Raw genomic sequence first — 12,004 nt, 5'->3', positions numbered from 1 at the left:
TTCAAAATATTTATCACATCCAAGCTGAAGAGTAATAAATAGAGCCTTCATAATCACTGGTATTTGACAGTAGCCTATAAACAATAGTCAAATGTGCCAAAGGCAGAAAATAAAACAGATTTCCAAACTTTATCCCTGATGTACTATTCTAGTCACCTGGTCTATACAATGCATTTTGTTCTTAGAATTTGAATACTCTACCGGTAAAGCTTACGCAACATCTACATTTGAAAATGAAAGTGCTTATCCTAATGGAAAATCACAAAGGTCATTTGAGAAAAGTTGATCATGAGCTAACCGTGAACTGGCTTATTCAGTTCAGTTCAGTTCAACTTTATTCAATTCCAATATTAAAAACATTTTACAACACATTGGATAAAAACATGCAATTCAAGATGAAATAAAGTAACTCAATAGTATGTACATGCATATTGTTATAGAAAAGGTATTGAAATTAGGTATAGCTGTAAACAAAAACCCATAAAGGTCTTGTCAAGACAGCTCCCTTAATAACATAATATTTGATCACTTAATAAAAGCGGAGAACAAATTCAGTAAATATTCAGTAAATAGATATGAAATGCGTCTTGCACCAAGACAAACCTAGAACAAACATACATGTAAAGGGTAGGAGGGAATGAAAAGCAGAGGGGGGGGGTTGAGAGTAGAAAGAAGACAAAAATCATTAAAAATTCAACGAGAGTCACGTTTAATCAAATATAACTTTACATTGTGCTTAAACCTGTTATAAAATGAAATTGAGATTATACATGTTGAGAGTAATCTGTCACGACTGGCCTTTCGTAGCTGATCGTGATTTTTTGAGCAAGATCATTTTTTGCTTTATATCTCGTTTCAACTGCCGTGCAATGCCTAACAGTCGGCCTTTTCTAGCTGATAACATTTTCGAGCGTTCCATTTTTTTTTACAATCCTCTGTTACAATCACAACGATTGCCACGACTGATTCGTGGTGCCGATCGTAACAGTGAAGACTATGTGTTACTTATTTTGTTCTCATGCATTTACTCAATATAATTTATTATATTTTGTTCAGTGATATGTAATTACTCTAAGTGCAATGATGCCCTCATGGTAGCCTACCGTTATTATGATTATTGACCATCGTTGCTATATAGGTTTAGTGAAAAAATACGTGCATGAAACTTACCAGGCTGAATTGGCATAATATTGATAATATTTTCAAAGTAAAACTTTTATCGAGCTATTGCGTTAACTTGACCTGATACCTTTATTTTCTGCCGATCTTGTTTTTTTTTTTTTAGAGCACGAGGGATCTACGTGATACCGGGAGTCAACACGGAAAACACGGATGTTACTAGAGGTGCTTAGTGCTTACACGGACCTTTCACGGTGTCGTATGCCGGGGTCTTATGTTCTCTAGAGCATTGGCCAATATTGGACATGACAATGAACACATGCAAATGATTGCTCGTGTCACAAACAATAGCCAAATTTTGACCGCGGGTAAATAGCCAGTATTACATCCCGGTTCTTTTAAGGGGCCTCCCGGATGCATTCGGTAGTTACACGGATGTACAAGTTGGCTACAAGGATGTAACGGATGATTATCCGTCCATGCACTCCGGGATGAAAAATCAAACATGTACAATTTTTCTCTCGGACATGCTTGTACATCAAGGATGGATGAGTTGATATTTTTCTATCATTGTCGGAGGAATTGGACCTCTAGGAAGAACAGAGCCATTCGATGGATGTGAATGGAGTGATCCATCTGTATCTTTTTAGTGTTTTATAATCATGATAATGTACATCGTGTTTACTTTCATACAGTAAATAAATCCAAACCAAGCTAAATCAGAACAATAAGGATTTAATTGGGTATTTACACGAAAATCATGTATGGGGGATTTTTTTATTTTTTTATTATTTTTTTTAGCACTAGGGATCTACTTGATATAAGCCGTATATATAAACCGATTTATAAACCGATATAAACCGTTCTAATAAGGAGCCTCCCGGATGCATTCGGTAGTTACACGGATGTACAAGTTGGCTACAAGGATATAACGGATGATTATCCGTCCATGCACTCCGGGATGAAAAATCAAACATGTACAATTTTTCTCCCGGACATGCTAGTACATCAAGGACGGACGAGTATGAACACGCAGCGTTAATCCCGGACTAAAATACTGACGACCCCGGATAAAAAAATCTGGGATGATCCATGTTGCATTCGTAAAAGCTACAACTGACTTGTATAAGTTGTTCAAAGTCTCTCCTCAATTTGGAAGAGAAATCTTGCCTATCATCCGCCCCCTGTATCATGTTGAATAGGGTGGAAAACCCCAAAATGACATTTGATTGTTTTGAAAAGGTTTTTAGCACTTAAGTTGTCTGGCGGAGTAGCACTTAAGTTGTCTGGCGGAGTCATCTGGTACAGATTACCTGAATATGCAGTAAGAAATAATGATGACCCCCCCCAAAAAAAAAAAAATGCCCGATCTATATTCCAATTGCTCATTTGCATATCATTATCTTTTAAATGAAATACAACACCTCTCTTCTCGATTTCTCTCGGGTTTCTAGTTCACTCATCTTGATCTTGGTTTAAGACAATTTCTGTGCTTCTATCAATCTTTCATTCAAACCATAACCCTGCCCTTCACCCGTTCTCTTTCTTTTCTCAATCTTGATATTCCTTTTCTCTTTCTTCATACTATGGTCATCTTCACTCTAAAAAATAAAAGGATTGGAAAGGGGAAAATTCCCCCCCCCCCCTCAGAAAGATCGAGGAGTGACACCTTAAAAGGGATGCTAAACGATGTCCATCCTCAACCCCTTTCACCTTTCCACTCCTTAAATTTTTAGCATTGTGAATTATCATATCACCCCTCCTTCCATTATCAAACTAAATTCAAAACAGTAAAGATGACGCTTAATCAGTTTGAAATTGTCTTCTTCATGTTTCCATCATCTGAGATCGGTTGCGTGCGTATAATTTATGTGCATATCAACTTAAACTGTAATCATGAACAAAATCGATGAACAATATTATTTATTATCATGGTAGGCCTTATATGATAAATACATTTATGTATTTTGATAAGAGTGATACAAGTTTCTAGATTATAATCACGATTTCACATGACTACTTTATATGGCGCCATCCAACCTGGTATTTAAGGTGGGTGGGATAACATTGAAATAGGAATAAATGAAAATGTTACATGTAGATATGCATTCGTTTTTATATCAATAAATTGAATTCAAATATAGGCCTACAGTATGTATCAAATAAAATTAAATTTGAAAAAAATTCTCAATTACACCTAACATGTTAATTGTTTTCTTCTCCATATCAAGCCTCACCTATATCACGTGTCACCGCCCTCCCCCCCCCCCAAAAAAAAAAAAACCTTTCAATGAGCACTGCCTGCATGGTTTTGTCATAGCGTGAAACAAAATTATCAGCGCCAAAATAAAAGATGTGTACAATCTTGACAGACTTTCAGAAAATAAATTCTCTATTTTTTCAAAGTCTACAAAATATCTATTTGCACCATAGAGGAAGTACGTTTTCGGATCAACTTGATTTTAGAGTGGATTTGTCCTGTAATGATGAAGAAGACAGAGTGTAGACTCGGTTCTTGATTTGAAGTAGCCGAATCATCCACATGATCCAGGCCTACAGTATGTAACTCTCACTATGATCCATTATAGACTCTATGAAATAAATAGAAAATGGAGACTTGAATTTAGATGGGAACAAAAGGCAATTGTGCTAGTTACTAACTCGACAAAATGATAATATCCCCCCCCCCCCAAGACTGAACGTTTTTATTCTTTGAAATTCTATTAAAGAAATAACAGCCTACAATATCATGAATATAGGGGAATATACATAAATAAATAGTGATGTGAATTAATTATCATTGTGCTAGTTTTTGAATTGAATTGAATCATGGTCGGTATGCTAAAAGGTAGGTGATTTACATAGTAAGGGAGAATCACATGGAGTGTGACATGACGGAGAGAAAAAGGAGAGGGGGGCTAAAAAGAAAACAAAGAAGAAGAGATAACGGAGAAAGAGAGAGAGAGAGAGAGAAACGGGGGGGGGCAATGAAGACAAAGAGGTTAGTTGTTGAACAGAGACGGAAAAACATTCCAAGAGAAAACATTATCAAAATGAAAAAAATTGTTTTAGGCATTCTTGCATACAAAATGTATTTTCAAAGGGGTCTCTTCTGAATCTGAATAGTGAGTCGGCAAAATGTCGTTAAGAGACACATCCACACTAACTTAGACAACAACAACAAAATATAAAAAATATATAAAAAAAAAAAACAAGCGGAACTGCTTTCAATATACAGTACTGACTTTGAAAAAAATACAATGAATAATTTTTACAATGGGATTTTTAAAAATCACGTTCATTTGATAATGAACACTAATTTTGTCGACCTCAAAAGGTCTTCACCTTGTATGAGAATCTTGTTATTCATTTTATATTATTATTGTGATATTAAATAACAATCTCATATAAGTTCATTTGATTTAATCAAGCATTTCCAAAATTATTAATAAAATACCTATTCTCACCCAAGTTCATTAACTAAAATGGCCTTTGACCTTGATCCTGTAACGTATCGTCTATTTTTCGATATCTGTAAATCATTACATCCAGGTATCACAAAATTCAGAATCATGATTTCAACATGATCATGAAAATTCACAATCTTTATTCTTGGATATTTCATTTCAGTTGATAATCAGTAATTTATCGACCATAAAATGATCTTTGACCTTGGTAATTTGACCTGAAACTAATACCAAATGATCAGTGATATACTTTGTTACCTTTATGTCTGAATTTCTTGAAATAGATTCATGTACTTTGCCATTTTATTTTAAAAATATTTTATGAAATGATCTTTGACCTTGGTAATGTGACCTGAAACTAATACCAAATGATCAGTGATATACTTTGTTACCTTTATGTCTGAATTTCTTGAAATAGATTCATGTACTTTGCCATTTTATTTTAAAAATATTTTATGAAATGATCTTTGACCTTGGTAATGTGACCTGAAACTAATACCAAATGATCAGTGATATACTTTGTTACCTTTATGCCTGAATTTCATGAAATAGATTCATTTGCATTTTTTGATGATTCGGGTGAATTTGGTATTGGGAACTAACGAACGTAGAGTACAGCAACGCACGGCAGTGTTGTGATTAGGAAGGTCCAATCCGGTCAGATTTTGTGACCGCTAACATGTCTAAGGACCGCCCCTCAATCAGAAAACTTTTTTTAGTAGACTGTACAGTGCGTCCCCAAAAGATGACCCTCTGATATGCGGCTAAATTGCTTCCAAAAACAATAATTATTCTCCATGAAATGTATGGAACGAGGAAGCTCATTTCATGTTCTAACTTCTATAAAAATTTCATTGGTCTCGCTTCAGTGGTTTTGAATACAAAGTCTATTATGTAACAGTGGTGCTTTTCTGCCCATTCCAAGTTTGCATGCATACTGCACTGCTGTGTGTTCTGCACTTTCTAGCATATCAACCCACTTTGACCATTCTGACCAAGGAATTCCCTGATCTGACCAGGGAAATCTCCATGATCTAAAAAGGGGTTCATCAAATCACAACCTTGAGCATGATCAGAAGGCCCGGTCAGAAGTTCAAAAACTGTATTTAACAGTTCATTTCATTTTTTATAACGGGAGATGCACAATGATTGAGACATCGGGTCTTGTCGCTTTCACACCTAATTCCAATAATACTGAATTTCTGTTTTCATTCCATTTTTTAGTTAATATAGTGGAGCGGTTATGTGACAAAAAATGTGACAAAAAGTGTAAAAATTGGCATACAGAGGTATTTTGGGGCGCTGATTTAAAAAATTGCCGGCCCCAAGCGATTTGACCATCGGGTCGGCCGCCATTTTGAAATCCAAGATGGCCGCCATGAAAAATAATTAAATGTCATTTTCTTGAGTTTTACATGGCATGTGACACTGAAATTTGGCATATAGGGGTATTTTGAGGCACTGATTTCAAATATTGCCGGCCCCCAGCAATTTGACCATTTGGCCGGCGGCAAAATGGCCGCCATCTTAAAATCCAAGATGGCCGCCATGATATATTATTGCAATCATTTTTTCGAGTTCTATATGAACTGCGGTATTGAAATTTGGCATATAGGCTTAATTCGGGTTGCTGATTTCAAATATTGCCGGCCCCAAGTGATTTGACCATCGGGTCGGCCGCCATTTTGAAATCCAAGATGGCCGCCATGAGAAATCTTTAATGTCATTTTTATGAGTTTTACATGACGTGTGACACTGAAATTTGGCATATAGGGGTATTTTTAGGCACTGATTTCAAATATTGCCAGCCCCCAGCAATTTGACCATTTGGCCGGCGGCAAAATGGCCACCATCTTGAAATCCAAGATGGCCGCCATGATATATTATTGCAATCATTTTCTCGAGTTTTATATGAACTGCGGTATTGAAATTTGGCATATAGGCTTAATTTGGGGTGCTGATTTCAAATATTGCCAGCCCCAAGTGATTTGACCATCGGGTCGGCCGCCATTTTGAAATCCAAGATGGCCGCCATGAGAAATCTTTAATGTCATTTTCATGAGTTTTACATGACGTGTGACACTGAAATTTGGCATATAGGGGTATTTTAGGCACTGATTTCAAATATTGCCGGCACCCAGCAATTTGACAATTTGGTCGGCGGCAAAATGGCCGCCATTTTGAAATCCAAGATGGCCGCCATGAAAAATCATTAAATGTCATTTTCTTGAGTTTTACATGATAGGCGACACTGAAATTTGGCATATAGGGGTATTTTGAGGCACTGATGTCAAATATTGCCGTCCTCCAGTAATTTGACCTCCATGTCAGCAGCAAAACAGCCGCCATCTTAAAATCCAAGATGGTCGCCTTGAAAGATAATTTGCTCAAGTCTTACGTATGGCCTGTAACACTTTAAATTTGGGAAAAAACTTGATCTTTGCATCCTTGATCAATGAAAAGAACATAGTAAATAGATGCTATTTTGAATTCCAATATGGTTACCAAGTTTGAATGATGTTCAACATTATAATGGTGAGTAAACATATGTATTATCAGTCAAAAGAGAAGAAAATAAGCTTTCTTTTGGCGTCCGAGTTGCTTTCTACACGTGTGTTAAGTTCGACGGCATCGCCCACAACTGAGATTTCCCTGTGATCTCCATAGACTTCTTTCGAATCCAGTAATGTTCATCCAATTTATGGCAGCCATCTTGAAATCAAAGATGGCTGCCATAAAAAAATCATTAAAAAAAATCAAGTATCATAATTATAATGTAGGTATTATTTTAAAATTTGGCATTTTTGAATAACCATCGTGTGTTCGACAATCTGACGATGGGAGCATGTTCGTCTCACAATCGGGAGATCGGGAGTTCAAGCTCCGACAGCATCAGACCAAAAGATGTTAGAAAAGGGGAGCTGCTTCTAACCTGTTTGGCGGTCAACGAATTAAAGGGGAAGTTCGACCAGACAAAAAGTTTATTGAAACAATAACAGAATAAGTAATGAAAAAAAATATTGAAGGTTTGAGGAAATTCCATCAAATATTTAAAAAGCTATTGGAATTTCATTTGGTGCATTTGTGACGTCAGATGCAAGCAGTTCCCCCATGTTTCTTATAGTACAAAAATCAATGAAATGTAGCCTCCTCAAAAAATGAAAATGTTTTTTTATTGGACCCTCAGTATATCAACAAACTAATGATTTCACACCCGCTCCAGATAGAAAAAAAAATACCCATGATGAACCATTTATGCATTTTATATCACACAACATAATGGGAAAGCTGCTCGTACAGTAGCCTATATGACGTCACAAATCAAAAACTTAAAATTCTAATATCTTTGATGGATCCACCAATATCTTTTTTATATCATATTTTCTTTTGTTTTTACAACAAACTTTTCTCTGGGGTGAACTCCCTTTTTAAAGGATAGAGCAACGTCCGATGTCGCGCTGCTAAGTTGCTGCCGGGCTCACGATCTACAGGGTATGGGCAAAATAAATTTCCGGAGCATTTCTGTTACTGAATTCTATTTTGAACAATAAAATATGTATTATTATCATCCATTATTAATATTAATTTCATTTCATCATCATCATCATCATCATACTACTATATAACCATCAGTACTTCAAGTCTGGAGCAGTTTTCTTCTTGTTGATTTGTAATAAAATATTGCAATTATTGGAGCAATATTCTAAAACCAGCGGGCCAAAATCCTGCCTGTATTTCTAAAATGCAGTGCCTCAAATTGTTTAAAACCAAGAAAATGATTTTAATGAATTTTCATGACAGTCTACCCTCTCTAGATTTCAAGATGGTGGCCATTTTGCAGCATATCTGTTGGACAGATTACTGGGGGCAATTTCAATATCCCTAGATGCCAAACTTTAAAATAATACGTTACGTGATACTAGATAAAGTGATTTTTTTTCAATGATCTTTTTTCATGGCAGCCATCTTGGATTTCAAGATGGCTGACATTTTGCCTCTGACTCGGGATCAGATCGCTGAGGGCTAGCAATATTTGAAATAAGCACCCCACACTCCGTCGATTTGTCAAAGTGCAATAATGCAGATCATATAAAAGTCAAAGAAATAATTTAAAGCCTCTCAACAGAAAATGATTGTTCTGGATGGTTATTATTCAACCAAAGCCACTTCAAATGTGTAACTGCAGAAGAAGCTAGCTGGTTTGTGTATTAATGGTGCTTCATACTTACGTAACATCTATATCAGCAATTAAGGATGCCAAATTCCTTGCAACGGACAAAGATGTGGTTGCGTTGGATTTGTTTTCAGTGCCAATGCAATGGGTTTTACTCACCATTATAATGTTGAACATCATTCAAACTTGGTAACCATATTGGAATTCAAAATAGCATCTATTTACTACGTTCTTTTCATTGATCAAGGATGCAAAGATCAAGTTTTTTTTCCAAATTTAAAGTGTTACAGGCCATACGTAAGACTTGAGCAAATTATCTTTCATGGCGGCCATCTTGGATTTTAAGATGGCGGCCGTTTTGCTGCTGACCTGGAGGTCAAATTGCTGGGGGCCGGCAATATTTGACATCAGTGCCTCAAAATACCCCTATATGCCAAATTTCAGTGTCGCCTCTCACGTAAAACTCAAGAAAATGACATTTAACGATTTTTCATGGCGGCCATCTTGGATTTCAAAATGGCGGCCATTTTGCCACCGACCAAATTGTCACATTGCTGGGGGCCGGCAATATTTGAAATCAGTGCCTAAAAATACCCCTATATGCCAAATTTCAGTGTCACACGTCATGTAAAACTCATGAAAATGACATTAAAGATTTCTCATGGCGGCCATCTTGGATTTCAAAATGGCGGCCGACCCGATGGTCAAATCACTTGGGGCTGGCAATTTTTGAAATCAGCACCCCAAATTAAGCCTATATGCCAAATTTCAATACCGCAGTTCATATAAAACTCGAGAAAATGATTGCAATAATATATCATGGCGGCCATCTTGGATTTCAAGATGGCGGCCATTTAGCCGCCGGCCAAATGGTCAAATTGCTGGGGGCCGGCAATATTTGAAATCAGTGCCTCAAAATACCCCTATATGCCAAATTTCAGTGTCACATGCCATGTTAAACTCAAGAAAATGACATTTAATGATTTTTCATGGCGGCCATCTTGGATTTCAAAATGGCGGCCGACCCGATGGTCAAATCGCTTGGGGCCGGCAACTTTTGAAATCAGCGCCCAAAAATACCTCTGTGTGCCAAATTTCACACTTTCTGCCAGATTCGAGCATCTTTTTCACATATCTACTGGACTAATATAAGCTACTCGAGTCAAGTTAATTCAATGAATCTGTTTAGAAGAAAAAGTCGATTTTTTTTTTCTGGTAAAGTTTTTTTTCGCAAAGGGTGATTAACTTATGGATTCCTCTTTATTTTTCAGCTTATTTTACTCATCCATCATTCACAGTTTCTTTCAGCTTGGTACACTGATTCCCCTTATCAATCATTCCTTGTCCTTCTGAACATGCCAAAGTTTAAGATTTGACGAGCCTGGATATGATTAGGGAAATGTCCCTTCTCAGATCCTGGATGTAAAAATGGGGGTTAAAATGCCATAGACAATGCAGAAATGCATCAATGCTGCAAACTTGGAATGGCCTAAAAATGTACCACTGTTACTTCAAAACTACTGAAGCGCGACCAATGAAATTTTCATAGAAGTTAGATCATGAAATGAGCTTTCTTTTCATGAACGTTTATTTGAGAATACTACCACATTTTAGAATTAATTCAGCCCTATGTCAGAGGGACATATTTTTTGGAACGCGCTGTAGAATTTTGTTTTTCTCGTTTGTTCAATTGTACTATTTCTTTTATGGAGAATGAGAACTCCAATAAAGAATAATAAAGAATGTTAAATATCATTTTTGACATGTTGACGTATTTAAAAAAAAGTAAAAGGTAATCATGATTCTTGTAGTTTGCACATCAATAAACAATACATAGTCTGATATTTCAGAGGTTTCTGTGTAATAAAAGGTGGAATGTTACCCCCCCCCCAAAAAATAATAATAATAATAATAATTCCGTAAGTGAAAAAGTGAAATAAAATTGTATTGTTACACAGAAATCAGCAAATTAACCAAACACAATATAACATTTAGTTTTTACATTTATGGTACAGTACAAAATCATAATTTCTCATTGCAACTACATTTACGCAGGAATCTCATCATTATAGGTATAGAATTCTTTTTTGCCAATGAATAAACAGGAAAATTGTAAACCCATTTAATTTTCCATATAGGCGGATCCAGGTGAGTTATGTATATCTCTAAATTAATTCTAACAAACTACTTAAAAGGTAATGTTTCCATGACAGTTGATCAAAATTTTCGGCTCGAGATTTGCGCTCGCATCGTAAAAAATTAACCCATGACTCCTTCATTATTAATATTTATAAAAGTGCTTAAAATGTCAAGTTTTCAGGCCTTATTATCTACAAAATTAATTTCACGCTCTCATTATAGTCCGGCAGCCCAGTAAATTATTCAACCGAAAGCCGGACAAGCAAATGACCCCATAGCTGGATGGCATGGACCCTGAAATTTACAAAAATGCATTGCTGCCGGGTATTATCTGTGGCCTTCCCGCCGAAATGACGTAATATAATTATGACGTCACTACAACATGGCCCTATTTCACCGTTTTTATTGACATTCTACACATAGCATGAAGTCAAGGGAGAATATCCCAATCAAACCATGGTTGTTTTTTATGAAGCTTTCAAAATATATTGTTCAAGTAGTGTTACATAGACATGCAAAATTTCAGGAACATAAATAATTGTTTACATAATATGCTTATTAGGTCATGAAATTGCATATCATTAGTTTGGGAGATCTCTTGCTTAAAAAATTATCGAAAATAGATTAAGAAATTTATTTTACTTTTTTAGGGTACTTTCTTTGATATATTTCATGTAAAGCACAATATCATCTATATCTCTACTTTTAGAAAATGTATGTCAGTAATTTGAAATGACATTATAGACTATGGTTTCAACCCCACTTTCAATATGGTGCGTACACATAGAAATAATGCATTTTGGCCTGTTTTTCACCATATAGCTGAGGTGTGTGAACGATATGCCTACTTTATTAATGTTTTCTGCATTTTGCATATTAGGAAGACGAGGGAATAAATTAAGATGAGGGGAAGACTGGGAAAACAAACAAAAATTATTTCATGTCACTATATTATCTTTTAGGTAATATTTACATATCTTGCTCATTATGGAGTTTAAAATATAAAGTTTGGAAGTCAATATACTAATACAAAACATGCTTCAGGTCGGAAATCGAACTTTCATTATTTTGTTTGATTTACAAATAGATATTCATTAAGTGCTCA

Source organism: Lytechinus pictus, chromosome 11 (assembly GCF_037042905.1).
Source record: "Lytechinus pictus isolate F3 Inbred chromosome 11, Lp3.0, whole genome shotgun sequence".
NCBI classification, from domain to species: Eukaryota; Metazoa; Echinodermata; class Echinoidea; order Temnopleuroida; family Toxopneustidae; genus Lytechinus; species Lytechinus pictus.
This window is presented reverse-complemented; position numbering follows the sequence as displayed.